Here is a 26,869-nt window from a genome sequence, read left to right as displayed (position 1 = left end):
AGGAAAGACAGATTGCTTGCAGCGCTTCAAAGCAGATTATATTCACTCCCAAATTTACAGAGATCCTGGCAGGGGGTCCATTACCCTGTGCCCACTTGCTTGATGATATAGTACGTCTCTACCTGGTTTTCAGTTTGGATCAGAATTCTCTTTTCCTGAAGGAGATGTGAAAAGGCTCTTAATTGCACGTCTGATTGCTCGCAGCTCCAGAAATTGATTTGAAAAATGTTTTGTTGATGACCAGGTTCCTTGGGTTTAGACAGTTCCTGTGTATGCACCCCATTCCCTGGTGGATGCATTTGTTGTCAGCGTCATATGATAAGGTAGAAGTTGAAGGTGAGCTCCCACTTCCAGAACATCTGGGTCTAACCACCAATGGAGAGACTTTCTACTGTGACCCTCACTGGGACGAAGAGAGCTGAAACTATGAGCCCACTAAGCATGGAGGTACTACTGGAAAATCTACATGTTGAGACTGGTCATAGGAACCACATGTACTGCTACCACCATGTGACCCAGGACAATCAACACGCCCCTGGCCAGGGCTTGACCCTTCTGTAGAAGGCTCTAGATCACTGAAGGAATGTAGTAGCAGCCTAGTGATTAGAGCGATGGCCTGCAAATCAGGGAATCCAGGGTTCAAATCCCAATGCTGCTCTGTTTGACCTTGGGCAAGTCACTACACTCTCCATTGTCTCAGGTGCAAACTTCTTGTGAGACCTCTGGGGACAGAGAAATACCTAGAGTATCTGAATGTAATCTGCTTTGAAGTACCTGAAAAGTGGAATATAAATCAAATCAGGATTTAAAGGCAGCATGCTTGCTTTGAGAGAAGCTATGCTCTCTCTTCAAAAGTCTGTTCATGCTCCAATGAACTTGGTTCTTTGGGTAGGGACAAGGTTCAATTTTGGTGAAATTTACAATAAACCCCTGTGACTGAAGAAGCTAGATCATTTTCTGTAGGGGAAGAGACAGACCTTCTAATGAAGGTGTGCTGCTACTATCATTAGGCATTTGTGAAGTCCTTCAGGACCATCAAGACCCTGAAAGGAAGGACCTTATATGTGAGATGAATATACTAAGAAACAAAGATATTGCCAATGGAAGTGATGTATGCGTATGTAAGCATACACATGTTTCAAATCCAGTTTCTGCCAGAATGAAGAGTAGGATGATAGGGAGGGAGTTTATTTATTTAAACATTTTATATACAATTGTTCCATATAAAAATCATAATATTTATTTATTTATTTAAAAACTTTTCTATACCGTCATTAAGTTAAGTACCATCATAACGGTTTACAGGAAGGCACAAATATTAATAAAGGTAATTAGGAAGATTCTATCACTAAACAAGTGCCAGGATTTTACGGTAACATAGCTTGTTTATAATTATTTGTAATTGTGATTGTTATGTTCACTCATATCCATTCTTTATTGTCTCGTATTTTAGGGTGTGTCCAATCATATTTAAAAGTAAAAGTAGAGTATGTACTCGTGTAGTTTGGGCTAGTGTGCCAGAGTGTTCTGCCGATCGTTTTTTGTTCGTTAATAGTTTACAAAGTTAACAATTAAAGATGGATTATTGGTTCATATTCATAAGGAGGCATTAAATGAAATGTTCATTCCATATTAACTAAGTATCTAGATCGTAGGTGTGAAGTAGATACATCAATTAATATTACAGATGTCACAGTTATGTTGTATAGAGTTCTTGCATATTTGTTAGATTTATTCTTCATTTTTCCATTCGTATCTTTTGTCATTACTTATTACTTTACTTTCTGTTTTTGTTTTTTAGGTTATATGCATTTTTGAATAGCCATGTTTAGTTATCTAGTATCAAACGTAACATCTCAGGTAGTGAATTCCAGAGTTTTGGGCCCACTATGGAGAACACAAGATCTCTTATTTGCAACAGATGTGTGCTCCATATTGTGGGTACAGTCAGAAGTCCTTTATTTTGAGATCTTAGTGGTTGCTAAGGTGTGTATGGTTGTAAAGTCACTATCATACAGATGTTATTGGAGTGAATGATTTTGAATATTAGTGTTAATACCTTAAAATAGATTGGAGCTTGTATTGGTAGCCAGTGCAGTGAAATCAGCAAGGGTGTGATGTGATCAAATTTCCTACAAGAATCATGCTGAGGCGTTTTGTAGTAGTTGTAATGGTTTCATTTTGAACTCCCATAACAGACTCTTGTTCAGACTTTGCAAATCCAGGATGGGTCTCAATCCACCAGTCTTCTTGGGGATAAACAAATAGCAGAAATAGAAAGCCCCGTCATGGTGACTGGGATAGACAGGTTCATCACCCATTGGCTGAGAAGCAAATTCATCTTGAGACGGAGCTGGGTCGAAGGCCAAATAAAGGTGCAGTACTGGAGAGAAGAGGAAGTGCAAAGAGTAACCAGACTCCATAAGTCTGAGGTCCAAATGGTTCTTGGTGATCTTCCATCATGCCTCCACGTAAAAGTGAAGCCTCCCTATTACTGTAGGGGTTGAGGCTTGAAAGTTGAGTCCTGTCAAAAACTAGGCTCAGGCTCGAGTTAGGCTTGTTGCTGCATCTTCTGCTGATGGCTCTTATATTGACATCCATGAGCCGGAAGCTGTTCTTGTGGAAGCACAGGTGGTGCACAATATTGCTGAAATTAACAGAAGGGGCCACGCTGGTGGCAGGAGCGCTTAAAAACAAAGAAAGGATGCCTAGAAGATTGGTGATCAGATCCTGTTGAGAAGGACTTGATGCAAGCATGCTGCTCCTTAAAGTTCGGGCAACTGTTACTCTGAGCTTGGCTCCGAAGAGGTTCTCACCAGGGCAAGGTCAACTTATCATAAATGTCTTTACGTTTACTTTATTAAACATTTCTTATTCATCTAAGTTGTTTCACTAGGCAATATACATAATTAAAACATACATAATGCATTAAAATAAAAGCAAGCACATCCTTTCACAGACAAGAGGTAGGTTCTGAAAAATACCCTGTCAGTTGTAAGCTGAATGCCAACCTGAATTGGAGAAATTACTTACCTGATAATTTTGTTTTCCATAATGTAGACAGATGGACTCAGGACCAGTGGGTTATGTGCTCTTCTGCTAGCAGATGGAAGACGGAGTCAGATTTCAAAGCTGACGTCACTCTAGATATACCCCTGCAGTGACCTCAGCTCCTCAGTATCCTCCTCAAAAAGCCATTGTGGATATATATCTTGCATAAACAACTTGATTGAACTTCTTAAACTTGATTAAACTGATTCAACTGGTTTCAAAAACTGGAGACCGCCAGTGCACTCAACCAAGTTAACGCCGACACCAGACTAACTGCGGGTGTCTTGAACTAGGGATAGGCAACGGCTTACCCGAATTTTTTTTAGTCTCAAGGTTCACTATCCCGGGTCCTCCATCTCTGGGGCAGCCGTGGGCGAGATGCTGAGTCCATCTACCTACACTAAGGAAAACGAAATTATCAGGTAAGTAATTTCTCCATTTCCTAGCGTGTAGCCAGATGGACTCAGAACCAGTGGGATGTATAAAAGCTACTCCCGGACAGGGCGGGAAGCTGTCCACTTAGTACTGCCCTTGCGAAGGCTGCGTCTTCTCGGGCCCGAACATCCAGGCGGTAGAACCTGGAGAAGGTGTGTAGGGAGGACCACGTCGCCACCCAACACATCTCAGCAGGCGACAGCAGCTTGGTTTCTGCCCAAGATACTGCCTGAGCCCTAGTAGAATGAGCCTTAACCTGCAGTAGTAAAGGCTTTCTTGCCTCTATGTATTTATTTATTTATTTAAAAGTTTTTTATATACCGCACATGGGGTCACTTACGTGTCCGTCTAGGCGGTTTACAATTTACATGCACAATAAAAACAATTTGAACATAAGACACAATAAAAACAGAAATAGTTCTTTCTTTACAAGTATCAAGCAGATATGGGTAATTCAGAGTAAACATTTAAATAGTGGTACTGAGATTGTATGCTTCATTAAATAGAAAGGTTTTAACCATCTTTTTGAATTCATTTCGATTAGATGTCATTCGGATACTGTCTGGTATAGAGTTCCACAAGGAAGGACCAAAAACTGAGAAAGCTCTGTTTCTTGTTAGGGCTAAGCTAGTAGATCTGACTGACGGAATTTCCAGTAAACATTTGTCTGTGGAACGGAGCTGTCTTGTTGGTTTATATATGTGTAGCATAGAGCAGAGCCATATAGAATTGGGGTTATAAAGTAGGTTGTGGATAGTGGTTAAGATTTTGTATTTTATGCGGTGAGTAATGGGAAGCCAGTGTAAATGTTGGAGTACTGGGGAGATATGTTCTCTTTTAGGAAGGTTGAAAATCAGTCTAGCAGTAGCATTCTGGATAAGCTGAAGTGGGCGTAAAGATGATAGTGGGAGTCCAATGTATAGTGCATTACAATAATCCAGATTTGATAATATTAAAGCTTGTGCTACGGTTCGGAAGTCTGATGACAGCAGAAGTGGCTTTAGTTTTTTTAACATGTGTATCTTGAAAAATGATTTTTTGACTGTTTCTGATATGTGTTTTGATAGAGATAACTTAGAATCTACTGTTATGCCAAGGTTTCTAGCATGGTTAGTTATTGATATAGATTGTCCATCAAAAGTGAATGTTTTTGGAGGGCGTTGAGTGGAATCAGGAATAGTAGATAAGTAAATTAGTTCTGTTTTCGCTGCGTTCAGTTTGAGTCGATTGTGAGCTAACCAGGTTTTTATTGTTTCTAGATAAATTTGAAGTAGTGAAAGTGTTTTGGGCCATGTTTCAGTGAAAGGTAGGATAAATTGGATATCGTCTGCGTATAGTTTGAAATTTAAGTTTAAACCATCTAGAAGTCGACAAAGAGGTAAGAGATAGATATTAAAAGTAGTGCAGATAAGGATGAGCCTTGTGGGACACCCGTATTAGTTGTGTACCAGTCAGATTTTGATTTTCCTAAGGATATTCTCTGTGGACGGTTTTGTAGAAATGATGTAAACCATTGTAAAGCTGTATTTGTGATCCCAATTTGCTGTAGGTTAGACAGGAGTATGGTATGATTTAAAGTATCGAAGGCAGCGGATATATCTATCATTACCAGTATGTAATTTACGTTTGCATCGAATCCTCTGATGATGGTGTCAAAGACAGATATGAGAAGGGATTCAGTACTATGTCCTTTCCTGAAACCGTGTTGGTTTTGATGAAGAATGTTATTTTCTTCAATGTACGATGAAATTTGGTGAAGTACAACGGATTCAATTATTTTTTGCGATGGATGTTAATGTGGCAATTGGACGGTAATTTGATAAGTTTAAAGGATCTTGATTTTTCTTTTTTGGTATAGGGGTGACTGATGTTTTTTTCAGGGAGTCGGGAAAGATTCCTTGGGATAAAGATGCATTTACTATTTGAGATATGAAAGGGGCAATGTGTTCTTTACTTGATTTGAGTATGGATCCTGAACATGGGTTAAAAGGACTTTTTGATGGTTTAGATTTGGTAAGTATATTTATGATTGTGGCATCATTTATGTTTGTGAATTCTGAGAAGTTACAGGCACAGATTGGGATGAGTGATTTTGGCAGTGGGAGGTGTTTAAATTCTGAAGAGATTGTCTCAATTTTCTTTGTAAAGAATTGTGCTATTTTATTACAGAGATCATTTGTTATCATAGCAGGTGGTTCTGATATAGTTGTTAATTCTCGTACTATGGTGAATAGAATTTTTGGGTTTCCGTATGCTTTTTTCAGTTGGGTCGCGTAGTAGGTTTTTTTGGTTTTTATTATTTCTTTTTTGTATTTTTGAAGCAATGTAAAATATTCTTGTTTTCTTTCCGGACGAGGGTTCTTTCTCCATCTTCGTTCCAGGTTCCGTAGCTTGCGTTTTATTGTTTTGAGGGATTCGGTATACCATGATGATGTTTTCTTGTTGGTATTGTTAACCATCTCTAGAGGAGCAATAATGTCCAGAATTTCTGTTATGCAGTCATTCCAGTAGTTTATCATGTTATTAATTTGTGTGTGAGGATTTTGATTGATTTTTGGAATCAATGTGTTTATGAAAGCTTCTGTATTTAGTTTCTTTCGTCGTAATTCTGAGTGGGTCTTTTGATCATTTATGTGTGTATTTAAAGGTTTTATTTTCCCTGTAACTTTTATTAAGTAATGATCTGACCATGGTATTGGGGTGATATCAAGTTTTGGATTAAGAAAAGAAGGATTAATGAAAATTTGATCTAAGGTGTTGCCTTGTCTGTGTGTTGGAACGTCTATAAGAGGGGTGAAGTTTAAGCCTGACATAGCTTCTATAAGATTAGTAGTTGAAGACTGATATTGTTGATTGTTAAAATGCAGATTAAAGTCTCCTGCAATTACCGTCTGTTCTAAGTTGCAGGGTAGGGTAGTGATTATTTCAAGGAGGTTGGAAAGGTTATTGGCAAGGTTCCCAGGGGGGCTGTATATTAAACAAAGGTTTGTTATCTTTGTGCTGATCAATAGAGTTTCTATATTTGGATCGTTAAAAGTAAGAGTTTTCTTATGGGGGGAGAGAGAGGATTTTACTATTACTAGTAATCCACCTCCTCTATGTAGGCTGCCTTGACTACTTCCTTGATCCAGCGGGCTATGGTTGCCCGCAAGTCTGCTTCTCCTTATTTCTTCCCGCTGTGAAGAATGAACAGGCAATCCGTTCTGTGCACCGGTTCCGATCTTTACAGGTATCGCACCAGGAGTCTGCCGATGTTTAGATGGCGAAGAAGGCAGGAGTCTTCAGAGTCCTTATGTTCATCCGGAGATGGTAGGGAGATGGCCTAGTTCAAATGAAACTCAGAAATCACTTCCGGTAGGAAGGAGGGGACGGTGCGCAGCTGTATGGTTCCAGGGGTGAACCTAATGAATGGTTCCTGACAGGATAGTGCCTATAGTTCAGAGATGCGACGAGCTGAACATATTGCCACCAGGAATACAGTCTTCAATGTTAAGAGGCATAGTGATAGACCGCGCGTTGGTCTGAAGGAAGCCCCCGCTAGAAAGTCTCATACCAGATTGATGTTCCATAGGGGCACCAGCCACTTTAGGGGTGGCCGAAGTTGCTTAACCCCTTTTAGGAAATGGGTCAAATCCGGATGGATGAGCTGATAGACGGATACTGTTCATTTCGGGTCTGAAGCAGGAGAGGGCGGCTACTTGTACCTTGAGGGAGTTGAGTGACAACCCCTTCTTCATACTGTCCTATAGAAACTCCAGAATCATAGGGATCTTGGCCATCCGCGGAAGTATCTAGCAGTCTTCGCACCAGTCTTCGAATATTCTCCAGATCCGTATGTATGCCAGGGATGTTGAGAACTTGTGCGCTCGGAGCAGTGTGTCAATCACGGCCTTCGAGTAACCGAGCTTCTTCAGGCGAGTCCTCTCAAGGGCCAGATCGTAAGAGAGAATCCAAATGGATCTTTGTGAAGAATTGGGCCCTGCTGGAGAAGGTCCCTGTGTGGAGATAGGCACAGAGGGCTCCCTGCAAGGAGTCTTTGCATGTCTGCATACCATGGGCATCTTGGCCAATCTGGGCCACTAGTAGAACCAGTCCCCTGTGGTGTTCTATCTTGTGGATGACCTTGCTCAGTAGTAGCCATCGGGGGGAAGGCGTACAGTAAGTCCTCCTCTGGCCAGGTCTGGACGAGAGCGTCGATCCCTTGGGGGTGTGGCTCTCGTCTGCGGCTGAAGAACCTGGGGACTTGGGCACTGAGATAGGTGGCCAGTAGGTCCATGGCTGGGAGGCCCCAGCGATTTACTATTAGTTGGAAGGCTATGGTTGACAGCGTCCATTCCCCCAGGTCCAAGCTCTTTCTGCTGAGGAAGTCTGCTGAGACATTCTCTTTTCCTGCGATGTAGGAGGCAGAGATCTCTTGTAGGTTTATCTCCGCCCATGCCATGAGAGGATCTATCTCCAGAGACACCTGCTGGCTCCTGGTTCCTCCCTGGCGGTTGATGTACGCAACCGTTGTAGCATTGTCTGACATTACTGGAATCGCTTTGCCTCAGAGTCTGTGGCTAAATCGCAAGCACGCTAGTCTGACTGCTCAAGCTTCCAGGCGATATATATTCCATCCCGCCTCTTCCTTGTTCCATTGTCCCTGGGCTGTTAGTTCCTGACAGTGGGCTCCCCACCCTCGCAGGCTCGCATCCGTGGTGAGCAAAATCCAGTTCGGTGTGGATAGGCTTACTCCTCTGCTTAGGTGGTCTTCCTGTAGCCACCAATGCAGCTGAGAACGTATTTCTGCTGGTAGTTGGAGGCGAATTGAGTAGTCCTGGGACAGTGGGTTCCAGTGTGACAGTAAGGAGCACTGGAGCGGTCACATGTGGGCCCTTGCCCAAAGTCGACCTCCACGGTTGATGCCATGAGGCCTAGGACTTGAAGATAGTCCCATACCTTGGGGCGTATATTGGGCAACAATCGTCGTAATTGTTCCATCAGCTTCCTTCTCCTCAGGGGAGGGAGGAAGACTGCTCTGTTTGTTGTCGAAACAGGCCCCCTAGGTACTCTAGGGACAGAGGGCTGCAGACTGCTCTTGCCCGTATTCATGACCCAACTGAGCTCCTGCAGTAGGTTCTGGACTCTGCTGGTCACCTGCCTGCTCACTTTTGAAGACTTTGCCCTGATCAGCCAGTTGCCCAGGTAAGGGTGTACCAAGATCCCTTCCTTCCTCAGCACTGCCGCCATGACCACCATAATTTTGAAGAATGTTCTGGGCGCAGTTGCTAGGCCGAAGGGTAGTGCTCTGAACTGGTAATGATGACCCAGTATTGCAAAGCGTAGAAAATGCTGGTGATGTTGATGGACTGGAATGTGAAGGTAGGCTTCGGAGAGGTCCAGGGAGGTTATGAACTCTCCTGGTTGTACTGCCATTATAATGAAGCGAAGAGTCTCCATGCAAAAGTGTAGTATCCGCAGATGACGGTTGACATTCTTGAGATCCAAGATGGGTCGGAATGATCCTTCTTTCTTGGGAACGATAAAATAGATGGAATCGTGCACTGTATTTTGTTTGGGCTAAGGAACCAGAGTTATTGCCTTCAGACTGAGTAGTCTTGAGTGGCTTCCACCGCCAGTCTCTTGGTGTGGGAGTGGCAGGGTGACATCATAAATTTGTCCCGAGGGATGCTGCGGAACTCCAGAGAGTAACCTTCTCAAATGATGTTTAGTACCCATTTGTCTGACGTGATCTCGACCCATCTTTGTTAGAAGAGGGAAAGTCGATCCCTTATTTCCTCTTCCTGTGGATGGGTCGGCCTATTCTCATTGGGGAGCATAGCTGGAGCCTGCCCCCAGGCCTGTTCCTCTCTTGGTCTGTCGATTCTGAAAGGGCTGGGACCTTCCGGAGGGCCAAGGTGCCTGGAACTGCGAGTTCCTGTAGGGTCTAAAGCGTTGTGAGCTTCTGCCCCTGGTTCTTCTGGGATCTTTTGCCCCTTCCGGTAGCTGAAGCACTGGAGATTTGCCCCACTTGCTGGCTAATTTCTATAATTCGCTTCCAAATAAGAGAGATCCTTTAAAGGGCATTCTTGTGAGATTTGCTTTAGAGGTCGCGTCAGCAGACCAATTCCGTAGCCATAGTTGTCTTCTGGCTGCCACTACCGAGGCTACTCCTCTGGCTGAGGTACGCACCAGATCTAAGCTTGCATCCGTCAGGAAGGCTGCTGCATGTTCTATCATCTCACCAGTATACGTTCCGGAGTTATTTGCCTCTCTCTCAAGGAGCAAGTAGCAATGTGCCACCAGTGTGCAGCAGGAAGTAATCTGCAGTGTCATTGCTGTTGTGTAGAAGGCCTGCTTAAGAATGGATTCCAATCGTCTATTTTGAGTATCCTTCATTGCAGCCCCTCCCTCAATAGAAATGGTTGTTCGCTTTGAGACGGCACAGACCATGGCTTCCACTTTCGGAAAACAGAGGCGTTCCTTGGTCGCTGGTTCCAGAGGGTATAAAGCTTCCAAGGCCCGACCTCCTTTAAAGCTGGCCTCTGGGGCATCCCACTCCAGGTCATTCAGTTCCTGGATGGCTTCCATCATTGGGAAGTAGCATGAGGCTTTACGAAGGGACACCCAGATGGAGTTCTTCTTAGGTTCCGCCAAAGACCCGTGCCTGGAATACCCAGAGTCTTCAGAGTCTGGGAAACAAGGGCTGGTAATTCATCCCTGTGAAAGAAGTGAAGCATGGTTCATTATGGTTCCAGGCCTAGAGGATTTCTCCTTCTTCCAGGGAGCCGCCATCAACATCTGAGGTGTCCGGGTCCCTGTCAGGGAAATTCTTGGTTAGGCGAGGCATGTCTCGAGGCATCCGAGTAGGGCCGGAAGGATCTGGTGCTTCCAGCAGGGGTTGAGCCCAGGACACAACCGGGGCTGATTTTGCCTGAACGAAGGCTTGCAGCCCTTGGAAAAATTCTAACCAGGAGAAGGTCCCTGGGTTCATATTAATCTCAGGAGGAGTCGGAATAGGGGCCCCTGAGGTGCCCTCTTGTGGAGAAGCCATCTCGGAGTTGCATAGATCCGGGGAGCTATCGTATGTAGTAGTTCTGGACCCATCTTCACACAGTGAGGGGGACCAGGCTTTTGTCCCCCCTGGGCTTCTTCGCAATGCTGACACAGGCAGGACTCCAGGCTGCGCGGCTCTTATGTGGCAGGCTGTGCAAAGAGTGCCTTCTGGCCTTCTTGGACACCAGTGCCATTGCCTCTATGTCTAGGTGCACAAGTAATGAGCTTCAATGCGCGCGTGTAGTTGTAAGTGCGGCTGTGTGTGTAGTTATGCGCACGGAGTGCGCCCAGTTGTGTGTGCGGTGTGCGCGCAGATGTGTGCGTGGCTCAGTTGTGCACGCGGTTACGTGTGCGTCTGTATTGGATGCGCACAAGTTAGGCACATCGGCCATCTGGCCTGCCCTGCGTGTACCGGTCGGTCGAGAAGGGAAAATGGCGCCGACGCCCCCCAAGCGTAAGATGGCATCCCGCAAGGGTCTCCACGTGTGTGGACCCTTGCACTGGATCGGGGCCTAGCCCAACCAAGGCTGCTCAACCCGATCGGTACTCCCTTTTTACCTCGCCGGAAGAAAGGAGGAATCGGTACGGCAATCCGACCTCTGGAGACCGGAGACCTGAATTTAAAGTTTCCTGCTTACCTGGTCTCGGTGCTTACCGATCGTGTTCCGGACGGTCTCCAGCTATGGGGGGAGAGAGTTTTACCTTCACCAACGCGCTCGGTTATGCACCCGCTGCCTTTCAGCCACTCTGGGGACTAAGTCCACGCCAGAAAACAGCTACCAGACCAAGGCACACCTGAGGGATATCAGAAATCACCTCAGGAATTCTCAACTGGGGGAGGGACCCTTAGGTATCACCGCAGAAGAGTGGGGCTCGATCTTCTTTAAGGTAATTTTGTCTTCTTGCAGTAATTTTCCTAACACTGTGCTAGTGTGTGGGATAGTGACCGCATCTGCTAGGAGACTGAGAGATACTGAGGAGCTGAGGTCACTGCAGGGGTATATCTAGGGTGACGTCAGCTTTGAAATCTGACTCAGTCTCCCATCTGCTAGCAGAAGAGCACATAACCCACTGGTTCTGAGTCCATCTGGCTACACACTAGGAAAAGTGTGGTTTTCAGCTCTGTTTTAAAAGTTTTTGTACTAACTGCTGAACAGTCTCAGGCACAACAAGTTTGGCGCAGCTATGGAAAATGCACAATCTCTAGTAACTGAAAGCCAAGCCTGTTGAATAGATGGAACATCTAATAGATGCCTTTGAGATGACCTCAGCAGGCATGTAAGCTGATAAAAGACTTAAAGTGTGGGCCCAAGGTACAGAATTGGTATTAATCAGTTTATGCACATCAAGGAAATTTTATACTGAATTCTATAGCAAACAGTTATCCAGTGTAGATCAAAAAGCACTGGGGTAATGTGTTAAAAATGCTTGACACCCACAATCAGTCATGCTGCGGAATTTCACAACAATTGTAAGGGTCTGAGTGATATATTAGGGAGATCAATATATATAGCATTGCAATAATCCAGTAAAGGTAAACTTGAAGCTTGCATAATTAGGCAAAAATCTGAATGCTCTAACAAATTCTTCAGTCCACAAAGCACTCCATTTAAAAAACCCAGAACTAGTGACCATTTTAATGTGATGTCTAAAAGACAGATTGGAGTCTATCCATACTCCAAGACTCTTCATTACATATAGTAATGAAAAGAAATAATTATCAAAAGTTACATGGGTTAGAACATGTTTGGTATTGGGCCGCTGAATCAAAATGAATTCTGATTTTATGGTATTTAAAGCCAATTTATTGTGAAATAACCAACACTTAATAGACAATAGACAGATACCAATCATTTTGTTTGTATCATGCCATAGTGGTTGGATGCAGATGAAGAGCTGGATGCTGTCTACGTATATTTTATAACCATCAGATAAGGGACCTACAACTTTGCAAATCAGAGCCAAGTAAAAATTAAAGAGCATGGAAGATACTGATTTACATAATGCAGAACCTTGAGGTACAACAGACCAATTTGATGATTTGTTGAATATTTTAATCTGAAATGAACAGATAGGTAATACCTGATCTTTAATACAATTTCCTCTGAGACAGTACAAGAGAATATCATGGTCAACTGTATCAAAGGCTGAAGTAATGTCAAGTGATATAAGTATATACCTTATTCCACTATCAAGTTCTCTTCTAAGCTTACCAATGAGAAAGACCATGAGGGTTTCAGTGTTTAAAGACTGAGTGAAACTGAATTGATGTCATAACTAAAAAGTCATAAAAAGTCATGGGATAGGAGGTGATGTCCTTTTGTGTATTTCAAGTTGGTTAAAAGACAGGAAACAAAGTAGGATTAAATGGTCAGTTTTCACAGTGGAAAAAGGTAATCAGTGGAGTACCTCAGGGTACTTGGACCGGTGCTTTTTAATATATTTATAAATGATCTGGAAAGGGGTACAATGAGTGAGGTGATCAAATTTGTGAATGACACAAAATTATGCAGAGTAATTAAATCTCAAGCGGATTGTGATGAATTGCAGGAGGACCTTGCCAAACTGGAAGATTGGGCTTCCAAATGGCAAATGAAATTTAATGTGGACAAGTGCAAAGTGATGCATATAGGGAAAAATAACCCTTGCTGTAGTTCACAATGTTAGGTTCTATCTTAGGAGTTACCATCCAGGAAAGATCTAGATGTCACAGTGGATAATACATTGAAATAGTCAGCCCAGTATGCTGTGGCGATCAAAAAAGCAAACAGAATGTTAGGAATTATTAAGAAGGGAATGGAAAATAAAACGGAGGATGTCATAATGCCTCTGTATCATTCCATGGTAAGACTGAACCTTGAATACTGTGTGCAGTTCTGGTCACCACATCTCAAAAAGGATATAGCTGCACTGGTGAAAGTGCAGAGAAGGCCGACCAAAATGATAAGGAGCATGGAATGGCTGCCCTATGAGAAAAGGCTAAAGAAGTTAGGGCTGTTCAGTTTGAAAAAGAGACGACTGAGGGGGGATATGATAGAAGTCTATAAAATCACGAAAGGACGAACAAGTTAATGTAAATTGGTTATTTACTCTCTCAGATAATAGAAGGACCAGGGGGCACTCCATGAAGTTAGCAAGTAGCTCATTTAAAACAAATCAAAGAAAATTCTTTTTCACTCAGCACATAGTTAAGCTCTGGAATTTATTGTCAGAAGATGTGGTTACAGCAGTTAGTGTAACTGGGTTTAAAAAGGGGTTTGGATAAGTTCCTAGAGGTTAAATCCATAAACCATTATGGTAATTAATAAGCAATAGTAGCTTGTGATCTATCTAATGTTTGGGTACTTGCCAGGTACTTGTGACTTGGATTGGCCACTATTGGAAACAGGATACTGGGCTTGATGGACCTTTGGTCTGACCCAGTATGGCATATCTTATGTTCTTATGTAATTTGGTGCTTTTCTACATAATCCGTTAGTTGCTGTAGTGCAAGAGTTTCAACAAGTTTTGCCAGAAAAGAAATTGATGATAGCTGTCTATAATTGACAGGATTCATTATCAGTCTATAATTGACAGGCTTCTTGAGTAAAGGCCTGACTGAAGTTGAAACTCCTACTTCTTGAGAATAATGCCATTTTGAAGTAGAGCAAAAAGAAGGGGGTAATATACCACTTTGGGACAGCCATAAAAGATTGAGTTAAATTTGAAGTTTCAGTGGAAAAGTATTGCAAGACCTCATCACATGGAGGAACCAGAGATTTCCCTGGATGTGATCAGCAGACATATCAGGAGGAGAAGTCAGTTTTTTGGCTATGCAAAATGACTCACATGAATTATAGTCAATGGCATGTATACATTTGGAAAAACATCTTTTTGGATTCATTAATCTTAGTTTTGTATTCAAGGGCCAACTGTTTGAATGCTTTAAGCAGCGTAATGGTTCTATATTTACGCCATCTTCTCTCACTGTTACAAAGCTGACATCTAAAGCTCTTAATGATGGGGAGTCAGATTTAAGTGGGGCCAAAGTGTCAGCAGTAGAAGTAAAGATGTGGTCCCATTCATCTATAACGGATTCAACATTACTAAGCTTAAAGGAAACTAGCTTACTTTGAATAAGATTAATAAATTGCTCTGATTCAATGTATCTTCTTTTCAGAATACATTTTAAGGTTTTTTTTGTGTTGTCATCTTTGGCTATTAATAAAGCAAACTGAATTAAGGCATGATCTGACCATGGAACATCAATAACAGGAATGATTGGAGAGGATTTTAGTAGCGACATATGGCCCAGTCTGAGAGTTGGTTGTTGCACAATCTGAGACCAGCCCATGGAAAATAAAATATCAAGAAACATGGAACAAAATGGTTTCCCGTCGATAGCAGGGCTGAATTAGCCATGCTGTCATGGGATCTGTCAATCAGGTCCAGGAGGCGGAGCTTGTCAAAGCAGAGATCAGAGCTTTGCTCTCTGCGGCTGCGCGTGTGTTCCCGCGCAGGAAAGTAACGGAATCTCCTCAGTCTGTTCTTTCCGCGCGCGGGATCGCACGCGGAGCTATTCTTCTCCTCAGCATTAATAGAACAAAACATGTCAAAATCGGGGTTTAAGCCCTGTAATTGCGGCAAGGTAATGTCGGTAACGGATGGCCATGACCGATGTTACCGATGCCTAGGACCAGATCACAACTGGGAAGATTGTGAATATTGCTCAAGGATGTCACCTAGAGCACTGAAGCAAAAGGGCCTACAGGCTTCAGGAACTTTTTGCCTCAATGGAGCCATGGGAGGCTCATTCGTCGCTTGGCCCTGCGATTTTATCGGCTCCCTCAAAAAAGAGGGCATCATCGTGGGATCCTCAGTCCTCCAATCTTGGAGGTAAGGAGGTGGCAAGCCGACAAAGGCCATCAGATTTTCAAAAATCCAAAGAGCCAGAATTGCCGGCGCAGGACACATTGGCGCCAAAAATCTCGGCGCCTAAAACTTCTGCACCTAAGGCGCATTATGCGCACACAAAAGGATCGGCGCATAGCACTTCGGCGCTTGAAGAAGTATCGGCGTACAACATTTCTATGCGCATGACGCCGAAGACACTTGTGCGAGCGACGCTGAAGGACCCTGTGTGCACGGCGCAGAAAATTTCTGCGTGCAGGGTGCCGAAGACATCAGCGCGCAAGGCGCCGAAGACGTCTAAACGCACAACTAAAGGAAACTCTACGCACACGGCGCAGTCTACAATGGCGTGCACGGCGCCGACACCACCTGTGCGTCCGTCGCCAACCATATCTATGCGCACGGCGCCGGAGACATTGGTGCCGATCACTCTTGCGCGTACAGAAAGATATGCGCACAAGTCTAGATCCGCGCATAAATCCAAATCCGCGCATAAGACACATGAGCACCTATCTCATGAATTACAAAATGAGTTGAAACGAAGACGTGGAACCTCACACAGGTCTTCTTCAGCCTCTCCATCAATAACCTCACCTCGTTCGGGTACTTCCCTTTCTTCGAGAGATAATTCGACAGAGTTTACAATAAAATGTAGAAAACTATCACCGTCTTCACAGAAAAGTCATACAGACTCGTCGTCACACTATTATCATAAGCACTCACAACACTCTCACCACAAAAAGTCGGCAAAGAGGAGTGCTACAAGGGAAGTAAGCCCTTCGACTTCAAAATCATCTTATATACCAACTTCAAATACCTTCTCTCACAGAGAGATAATACAGGTTGCTTCCTCTACCGCTTCTACAGCTTCAGAGGATTTGAGGGATATCATATGCGACGAAAAACAGAAGGACCATAAAGTATACACTACTTTACCTCAGCACACACCAATGCACCCTAAAGCATGTGGATCACAAGAACCAGATGATCGTACAATAATGCCCCCTCATACAAAAGAGGCATTGTACCAATTGTCCCCAATCCTTAGCAGGTTTTTATGAAACTCTTCAGTCATCATTCAAAATGACTAATATTGCTGCTGACAGTTCTCCAGAACATAAGACGCAGACGAATAGGGAACCGTCGGTGGAGCCTCAGACATCTCCCATAGCAAACCGACCAGCTTCCCCAAATTATAAACAGGATATATCATTTGATTCTCCTTCACCGCAAACATCCCCATCATCATCTACGGGATTCCCATTGGATCCGCAGGAACAACCTCAGGAGCCGTATTCCCCTCCAGAAGACCTTACATACCCAAAATGTCTGGAAAAATTGGGTACAATACTGCATCTAGAGGTCCAAAAAGAGACAGACCCTAGGTCAGAAACCCTTGGTCTCCTAAAAATTTTTGACATTCCAGGGAACCAACATCTCTTCCACCACAAGAGCTCCTGCATTCAGTCTTACAGAAATCCTGGGAAACACCTTACGCAATCGCAGCAGTTTCCAGAAAAACGGACATAAAATTCCTTATGAGGAAAACATCACCGTACTTTGTACCACAATTACCTCATGCTTCAATTGTAGTAGAGTCGGCGATGCAAAGATTTAAGAAAACAAAGTCACATTCCTCATACTTACCAGGCAAAGACAACAAATATTTGGATGAGTTTGGAAGGAAAATATACCATAACTCAATGTTGAATGCCCGGATTATGCACCATCAATTCTACATGGTACAATACCTGTATGAGTGCATACAAGCTATAAAAGGTATGCTTTCCTCGACTGCAGATCAGATACCTCCACCTCTTCATGACATGGAAGAGTGTTCTCGTCACCTTTTGAGGTCAATCTACGAAGCATAAGAACATAAGAAATTGCCATGCTGGGTCAGACCAAGGGTCCATCAAGCCCAGCATCCTGTTTCCAACAGAGGCCAAAACCAGGCCACAAGAACCTGGCAATTACCGTATTTTTCGCTCCATAAGACGCACCTGACCATAAGACGCACCTAGGATTCAGAGGGGGAAAATTTAAAAAAAAAAAAATTGTGCTAAACCGGCTCTGCGTCTGGGCGTCTTATGGAGCAAATTAGGGGAGTGCATAGCTTTTTTTTTTTCTCCCCATTTTGTTTTCGGGTCTGGGGAGGGCCATTTCGGTCCACTCCCCAGATCAGAAAACTTTTCTTTCTCTGGGAACCCCCAAACCCCCCCCCCCCCAATCCCAACCCTTTAAATTAACAACCTCCACCCCCCTGACCCCCCAAGACCTGCCGAATTAATTTCCTGCAACCCCCCACCCTCCTGACCCCCCCAAGACCTGCCAAACGTCCCTGGTGGTCCAGCGGGGGTCCAGGAGCGGTCCGGGAACGATCTCCTGGGCGTGAGCCGTCGGCTGCCAGTAAACAAAATGGCGCCGACGGCCCTATGCCCTCACTATGTCACTGAGACCGACCGCTGCTATTGGTCGGTCTCAGTGACATAGTGAGGGCATAGGGCCGTCGGCGCCATTTTGTTTACTGGCAGCCGACGGCCCTATGCCCTCACTATGTCACTGAGACCGACCAATAGCAGCGGTCGGTCTCAGTGACATAGTGAGGGCATAGGGCCTTCGGCGCCATTTTGTTCACTGGCAGCCGACGGCCCACACCCAGGAGATCATTCCCGGACCCCCGCTGGACCACCAGGGACGTTTGGCAGGTCTTGTGGGGGTCAGGAGGGTGGGGGGTTGCAGGAAATTAATTTGTCAGGTCTTGGGGGGGGGTCAGGAGGGTGGGGGGGTGTAGGAAATTAAGTCGGCAGGTCTTGGGGGAGTCGGGGGGGGGGGGGGGGGGTTTGTTAGATTTTTGTTTGGTTTTTTTTTATATTCGCTCCATAAGACGCACATACATTTTCCCCCCACCTTTGGGGGAAAAAAAGTGCGTCTTCTGGAGCGAAAAATACGGTACCCAAACTCTAAGAAGATCCCATGCTACTGATGCAATTAATAGCAGTGGCTATTCCCTAAGTAAAATTGATTAATAGCCATTAATGGACTTCTCCTCCAAGAACTTATCCAAACCTTTTTTGAACCCAGCTACACTAACTGCACTAACCACATCCTCTGACAACAAATTCCAGAGCTTTATTGTGCGTTGAGTGAAAAAGAATTTTCTCCGATTGGTCTTAAATGTGCTACTTGCTAACTTCATGGAATGCCCCCTAATCCTTCTATTATTCGAAAGTGAAAATAACCGAGTCACATCTACTCGTTCAAGACCTCTCATGATCTTAAAGACCTCTATCATATCCCCCCTAAGCCGTCTCTTCTCCAAGCTGAACAGCCCTAACCTCTTCAGCCTTTCCTCATAGGGAAGCTGTTCCATCCCCTTTATCATTTTGGTTGCCCTTCTCTATACCTTCTCCATCGCAACTATATCTTTTTTGAGATGCGGCGACCAGAATTGAACACAGTATTCAAGGTGTGGTCTCACCATGGAGCGATATAGAGGCATTATGACGTTTTCCGTTCTATTAACCATTCCCTTCCTAATAATTCCTAACATTCTATTTGCTTTTTTGACTGCTGCAGCACACTGAGCTGACGATTTTAAAGTATTATCCACTATGATGCCTAGATCTTTTTCCTGGGTGGTAGCTCCTAATATGGAACCTAACATCGTGTAACTACAGCAATCTAGAGCATCGGCAACAGCCATTGCAACCTGCAGACTAGCATGGTTACGCTCAATTCCATACGTGAAGATTTACACGAGAAACTAACGAACCTCCCATGTACAGGAGATAACCTGTTCGGAGAACGATTTCAGGACACAGTGGGTAAACTAAAGGAAGAAGCTCTAGCAGTACAATCATTAACATCACATCCTAATTATTCGACCACACGTCGTTATATTGGATCTACTCGTAGGCAATCCTATGCCAGGAGACCCTACAGATCTTACCAGTCCTTTCGTACACAGACTTACCCTGCGTACCAGCGTCCTGCTTCACAACAGAATACCTCAAACCAACGTAGAGGTAAACCACGTAATCAGAGACAGCAGGCACAACAACCGGCTACTGCAGTGAAAGCAACTTCATCTTTTTAGTTACCCAGCCACCACCACATCAAGCACCACCCGGCAGGATTCATTCCTGCCTGACAGCCTGGGAGAGGATAACATCTGATCAATGGGTTTTGGAGATAGTACATCACAGCTACCAACTCCAATTTGTCACGAAACCCATATTACCTCATCTTTCCACTTTCAAGATTCACAACTTCCAACCACAACTGGGGGAGGAAAGTGTGCTGCTTCGCAAACAGCAAGCAATTCTGCCAACTTACCTCTCATTGCCAAAATTATGCCAACTTACCTCTCATTGCCAAAATTATGGAGAAAATTGTCAATAAACAACTCTCGGAATACTTGGAGGAACACAAGATTCTAGCTCCTTCCCAGTTTGGATTCCATAAATCTCTTAACACAGAATCCCTTCTGACTTCCCTCACAGACTCCATCATCATGAACATGGATAAAAGACAACCCTATCTACTGGCTCTTCTAGATCTGTCCGCGGCTTTCGACACCGACAACCATACAATTATCCTTGACCGTCTTGCAGATTTAGGCATCTCTGGCACGGCTCTCAACTGGTTCAAATACTTCCTTTGCAACAGAGCCTTCAAGGTCAGAATTAACAATAAAGAATCTCACCCGGTTATCTCTAACTACGGAGTCCCACAAGGATCTTCCCTTTCGCCAACCCTCTTCCAACATTTACCTCCTACCTCTCTACCACCTTCTCTCTAAGCTAGAGCTTACACACTATCCTCTATGCGGACGATATACAAATTCTCCTACCGATTCTCTACAGCAAACCCTAAGCTTCTGGAATAGCTGCCTCCAATCAATTAACACTCTCCTCTCCAGCCTCAATCTTGTCCTCAACTCAAATAAAACTGAAATCCTCATAATCTCCCAAGATGACAACAACCCTCTACTCAATGCTCCAGTATTGTCGCCTCCTCCTAACCTTAATCACTCACCCCACGTAAGAGATCTAGGCGTTCTCTTGGATAACCGACTTAACCTCAAAAAAAGTTAACACCACCACCAAGGAATGCTTTTTCAAACTGCAAGTTCTAAAAAAACTGAAACCCCTTTTACATTTCCACGATTTCCGTCTGGTATTTCAATCTATACTCTTCTCAAAAATCGATTACTGCAACTCTCTGCTCCTCGGCCTTCCGGCAAACACCATCAAACCTCTACAGATGCTGCAGAACTCAGCGGCCAGGATTTTGACAAACACAAAAAAAAGAGATCACATCTCTCCTATCCATTACAACCTACACTGGCTTCCCATCAAATACAGAATTCTCTATAAAGTCCTTACTATAATCCACAAATCCTTAAACCACCTCTCTCCCATCGAGCTTGCCATCCAGCTTCATCCTCACAACCCCATCAGACCAATCAGAGGAGCCTATAAAGGCAGGCTTCATGTTCCCCCAGCAAAAACATCCTTTAGAAAATGAACCCTCTCCATAGCAGGCCCCTCACAATGGAATGCTTTTCCGCCAGACCTCCGACAAGATCCATGTCCTCTGTCATTCAAGAAAAAACTTAAGACATGGTTCTTCAAACTAGCATTCCCAGAATCATAACTCTGTTCACCATCCAGCTTACCCTCCAGCCATATCCTAGACCAGCCGAATTAAAAAAACAAACAAAAAAAAAACTTTAAAAAAACTTTTTAAAAACTTTTAAACAGATTTATTAAGTATTTATCTTACTTAGATTCCTGTTAACTTCAGATTATTAAGTACTGATCAATGTCTGTTCGGATGTAGCTAATTATTTATTTATTTATGTTTTAACTTTGTAGAGTATTGTTTCTGTTACAATGGGCAAGTTCGTAGCCCCGGTTTCCTATTTAATTATTTGTTCTCTCGCAATGTTCCATGTAACGCTCTTATGCATAGTTTTTGATCATTGTAAACCGGTCTGATTTGTAATTTTTTTTACAGGAAGGTCGGTATCTAAAAACCCAAAATAAATAAATAAATAAATTCGACAAATTTACCCAGGGACCCAATCAGTAGGATTTTATTCCCCATACTTCCTCATACCCAAGAAGTCGGGTGGCCTTCGCCCCATCCTAGACCTAAGGGAAATGAACAAATTTCTCGCCAAAGAGAAATTCAAAATGGCATCGTTGAAATCAATCCTTCCTCTGATCCAAACCAACGACTGGATGTGTTCCATCGACCTGAAGGATGCTTACATACACATTCCAATCCATCCATCCTCGTGGCGTTACCTAGGCTTTCGCTACAGGCATCAACACTACCAGTACAAAGTTCTCCCCTTTGGATTATCGGCTACACCCAGGGTGTTCACCAAATGCATGGTAGTGGTGGTGGCTCATCTCAGAAAACAAGGTACACCCATCTTTCCATATCTGGATGATTGGCTCATAATCGGCCCAACTCCAAACATCTTAATCAAACACCTCCATCGAGTGATACAATGCTTGCAAGAATTAGGATTGGTGATCAATTTTCAGAAATCACACCTACAACCAGCACAACAGTTACAGTTCATAGGAGCATGCCTGGACACTACGTGCAACAGGGCATACCTACCAAATGACAGAATATCACAATTCCGTCTTCTGTTACATACCTTGAACCATACTCTGAGACCTTCAGCGAGACAGGTTTTAGTAGTCCTCGGCCACATGGCAGCGGCAAATTTCATGGTTCCCAACACCAGGCTACACATGAGACGCCTGCAATGGGGCTTGAAACGTCAATGGAAACAACACTCGCAACCACTGACACAGAAGGTATCGCTGACCGCCAAAATGAGGAAATATTTAACATGGTGGCTCCTAAACTCACCCTATCCAAGGGAGCATTGTTCAGTTCCCCTCCTCACAACGCAGTATTAACCACAGATGCGTCTCGCAAGGGCTGGGGTGCACACCTCGAGATTTACGAAACACAAGGGTTATGGACAATCTCGGAACAGAACCTGCAAATAAATTTATTGGAACTCAGAGCGATTCGCAATGCATTACGAGTGTTCCAAGACCATCTGAAAGGACGCAGGGTCATGATCTACACGGACAACCAAGTCACGATGTTTTACATCAACAAATAAGGAGGGTCCGGTTCATGGTTCCTTTGCAAGGAGACCTTGACAATCTTCGAACATGCTCACTGAAATTGCATACATCTCCAGGCAACTTACCTACCAGGAGTTGCAAACACAAGAGTGGACACGCTAAGCCGCATCTTTCATCCTCATGAATGGGCACTCAATACAGAAATAGCCCAAGACATATTCATGCAGTGGGAGACACCTTCAATAGATCTCTTTGCAACAGAGATCAATGCTCAAGTTCCCAAATTCTGCTCGATAAGACCAAGCCAATTCAGGATTGCTCAAGATGCATTCCTCATCCCGTGGACGACAGGCCTCCTATACGCCTTTCCTCCCATACTACTCATAACAAGGACAATTCAGAAATGCATAGCAGACAAAGCTCAACTGATACTCATAGCCCCGGCTTGGCCGAGGCAATCGTGGTAGTTTCCTTCTCCGACTATCCATCATGGATCCAATTCGATTACCGAATCGCCAGGATCTTCTCTGCCAAGATCAAGGGATGCTTCTACACCCGCTACACTCATCTCTCCACTTGACAGCGTGGAGATTGAGAGACTCCTAACAGAACAGGGAGTTTCCACCTTGGCACAATTCATCTTCGGGCCGATACAGTAAAGTCCGCGGGAGAGCGGATGAACACCCGCTCTCCCGGTACGCACACCGGCCCTTCGCCGGTGCGCGCGATTCTGTATTTAAATTAGGTGACGCGGTAAAAACGGGGAAAAGGAGGCGCTAGGGACACTAGCGCGTCCCTAGCGCCTCCTTTTTGACAGGAGAGGCGGCTGTCAGTGGGTTTGACAGCCGACGCTCAATTTTGCCGGCGTCGGTTCTGGAGCCCACTGACAGCCATGGGCTCGGAAACCGGACGCCGGCAAAATTGAGCATCCGGTTTTCGGCCCGACAGCCGCAGGCCAAATTTTTTTTTTTTTTTTTTTTTTTTTTTTACTTTTTGGGACCTCCAACTTAATATCGCTATGATATTAAGTCAGAGGGTGCACAGAAAAGCAGTTTTTACTGCTTTTCTGTGCACTTTCCCGGTGCCAGAAGAAATTAGCGCCGACCCAAAGGTCGGCGCTAATTTCTGAAAGTAAAATGTGCGGCTTGGCTGCACATTTTACTTTCTGTATCCCGCGTACATACCTAATAGGGCCTTCAACATGCATTTGCATGTTGAGGGCGCTATTAGGTGCCGCGGGTTGGACGGGCGTTTTCCTCCCCTTACTGAATAAGGGGTAAGGGAAAACGCGCGTCCAAGAGCAGGCTAACAGTGACCTCCATCGGAGCGCACTGTACTGTATCGGCCTGCTTGTTAGAATCCAGGGAACTCTCCACAAGGAAAAATTACAGCTATAAATGGAAACGTTACTCTACCTGGTGCACTTCCAAAGGTGTACCACCATTGGACTGCTCACCTGCATTGCTCATTAATTATCTTCATACACTATATGCAGCTGGTCTAGCAACATCATCCATCAGAGTTCATCTCAGTGCCATAGGGGCATATCATAGACCAGTTAACAATATTCCTATATCCAATCACCCCTTACTATCTCGTTTCATCAAAGGTCTAACTCACATTCGTCCTCCGATCTCTAAGCCTCCAGTTCCATGGAACCTCAACATAGTTCTGGAACAGCTCATGCTTTCCCCATTTGAACCCATGGACTCGGCACATATTAAATACTTCACATGGAAATTTGTATTCCTGGTTGCAGTAACATCAGCACGAAGAGTTAGTGAATTACAGGCCTTGGTCCATTATTCTCCATATTTACAATTTTATCACCAAAAGGTAGTTCTCCGAACTCACCCATCCTTCCTACCAAAAGTGGTTTCCCAATTCCACCTCAATCAGACTATGGAATTACCCACCTTTTTCCCTAAACCTCATGCAACCTAGGTTGCATGAGGTTTAGGGAAAAACCTAGGTTGCAAAAGAGCTTTAGCATACTACAAAGAAAGGACAAACTTGGACTCCCGTGTTTCCCAACTCTTTGTCTCTTTTGACCCAAAGGCACCTGGACTACTAGTAGCTAAACGCACTAGCTGGACAGCACAGTGCATCAAATTCTGTTACGTTAAACAGAATTTACAGCTGCACTCTCATCCTAGAGCTCACCAAGTCAGAGCAGTGGCGGCCTCCTTGGCACACCTTAAGAATGTACAACCCATAGACATTTGTAAGGTAGCAACATGGTCATCGCTCCATACCTTCACATCTCACTACTGCCTTGATCAACAAGTAGCCACGGATGCAAAGATAGGGCAAGCAATCCTGCAATCTCTATCCTCCTGTCCACGGTGACTGCCACACTGTCAAAGATCATGTACAGCCATATATATCAAAACAACGTCATCGGGAGCTTGGGACTCCCATGACAGCATGGCTAATTCAGCCCTGCTATCGATGGGAAAAAGCAAGTTTGCTTACCATAAACGGTGTTTCCGTAGATAGCAGGATGAATTAGCCATGCTGACCCACCCTCCTCCCTGGCAGTCACCAAGTCTTCGACTACACGAAGGCTTAATCACAGAATGAGGAGATTCCGTTACTTTCCTGCACGGGAACACACGTGCAGCCGCAGAGAGCAAAGCTCTGATCTCTGCTTTGACAAGCTCTGCCTCCCGGACCTGATTGACAGATCCCATGACAGCATGGCTAATTCATCCTATCTACGGAAACACTGTTTACAGTAAGCAAACTTGCTTTGATGGTGGAAGGATACCAACTTGTAAATTGAAATCACAAAGAATAATTAAATTATTCAAATTGGCCTTTGAAGCAATTAGTTGCTCCAGAAAAGGAAAGATATTTGATCGCATTAATGTGGGTGGACAGAATGAAAGAAAAATGCTTAGGTGTCTTAAAAAAAAAGCATCATGTCATATGAAGAATTGCCTCATGCAAATTGCTCTTTCCACCATTGCATTATGCTCCAATGTCCTATGTCAAAGATCTGACTGCAGTATCAAATGATTTGTATATGGAGCAGGGATGACTATGCTTGTACTCCTCTGCATCCAGAAGAGCCTGCCAGTAGTCCACCTGCTCTTTGTCCATTGACTCTAGCCAGGGTTTCAGCTTCTTAATGCAATCATTTAAGTATTGCACCATGAAGAATGGATGGGTTGCGATGCAGCATGGCGAATCAAGTTCTGAAAAACCTTTTTGAAAGTTACCCAATAGTCTAGGGTTCTCATCCAGTGGAGTGCTGGAGAAATTCCTAACCTTTACCTGATTCAGAAGTGATTTCACTACCACTGACTGGTATGGTAACTAGACTACCTCATATTTCGGGATTTGCTGAACTCTATATTTAAGGTCTAGTTTTCTAGCTACTGGTGGGAGGATGTCAGATTCTATCACATTCTTGTTTGCAAATCCTGTAGGATTGAGTACCCTGGGTTGCTGCAAGCTCAAAGTTTCCAGGATCCAGAGAAAACTGAACTTCGGAGCAGGGGTCTTTGTCCTTGTAGATGTTGATTCTCAATGCCTTACCCAACTTGTCCAATAATTTGGGGTAAGAGTGGTCTTCTGGTGGCAAAGAATGCTCCAGCAAATCAGGTACAGGGACAGAGAGAATTACTGTAGACCCTTCATCTGAACGTGGAGATAAAGAAACACTAACCCAGGACCCCCAATGATAATGAGTGCAATGGGGTCATCTCAGAGGGGAATATTTCTGTGGCATGCTCCATACACTGGTATCTTGAGCTCCCCCATTCAGACTGGCTAAATTCACAGCAAGGGATGGTCATGGACTAGATCCTGCCCTGACTGAAGCTCCCATAGCGTGGAGGTGATAAGGACTCCTCCTTTGATACTCTAGACAAGGAGAGGTTCAAAAGTGCCTCTCTTTGTCACTAGCTGCCAGAAAGGCAAAGAAAGCTTTCACCAATTCCACCACCTAGTCAATGGGCTGCTGTGTCCTGTAACCAGAATTTGGGGGAAAGGACTACTACTTCTGAGACCAGTACAGGTTCATCTTCTTGAGAAGCTACCACTCATTTTGGTGGAGTGGGGGCCCTACTTCCTGAGTCAACTGAATTGATGAACATGGAAACAAAAGGCACCACAAAGCATACTGCATGTGGCAACTACAGGGGAAGTTCCTGTTGAAGGAGCCTAGATGGAGATAAGCCGTCGAAATGGTGGGAGATAGACGTAATGAATCCCCTTTGGGGACTCTTGCTGATCGTTCTCACTTTAAATGCACTGAGTTCATTGGCAGAGCTGGGTATCAATGCTTCAATGGCATTGGGACTGTGAAGGATCAGATGCTGAAT

At 44.2% G+C, this 26,869-nt stretch overlaps 1 protein-coding gene across 3 annotated transcripts in view; it reads right to left on the bottom strand.

Moving 5' to 3' along the window:
- Positions 1–26,869, bottom strand: part of RPRD1A (regulation of nuclear pre-mRNA domain containing 1A) — a 313,839-nt gene that overhangs the window by 201,634 nt on the left and 85,336 nt on the right. The window lies entirely within an intron of this gene.

The sequence above is a fragment of the Rhinatrema bivittatum genome, chromosome 2 (assembly GCF_901001135.1).
Source record: "Rhinatrema bivittatum chromosome 2, aRhiBiv1.1, whole genome shotgun sequence".
NCBI classification, from domain to species: domain Eukaryota; kingdom Metazoa; phylum Chordata; class Amphibia; order Gymnophiona; family Rhinatrematidae; genus Rhinatrema; species Rhinatrema bivittatum.
Note: the sequence above shows the minus strand (reverse complement) of the source record. Positions and strands in the feature narration are given on the sequence as shown.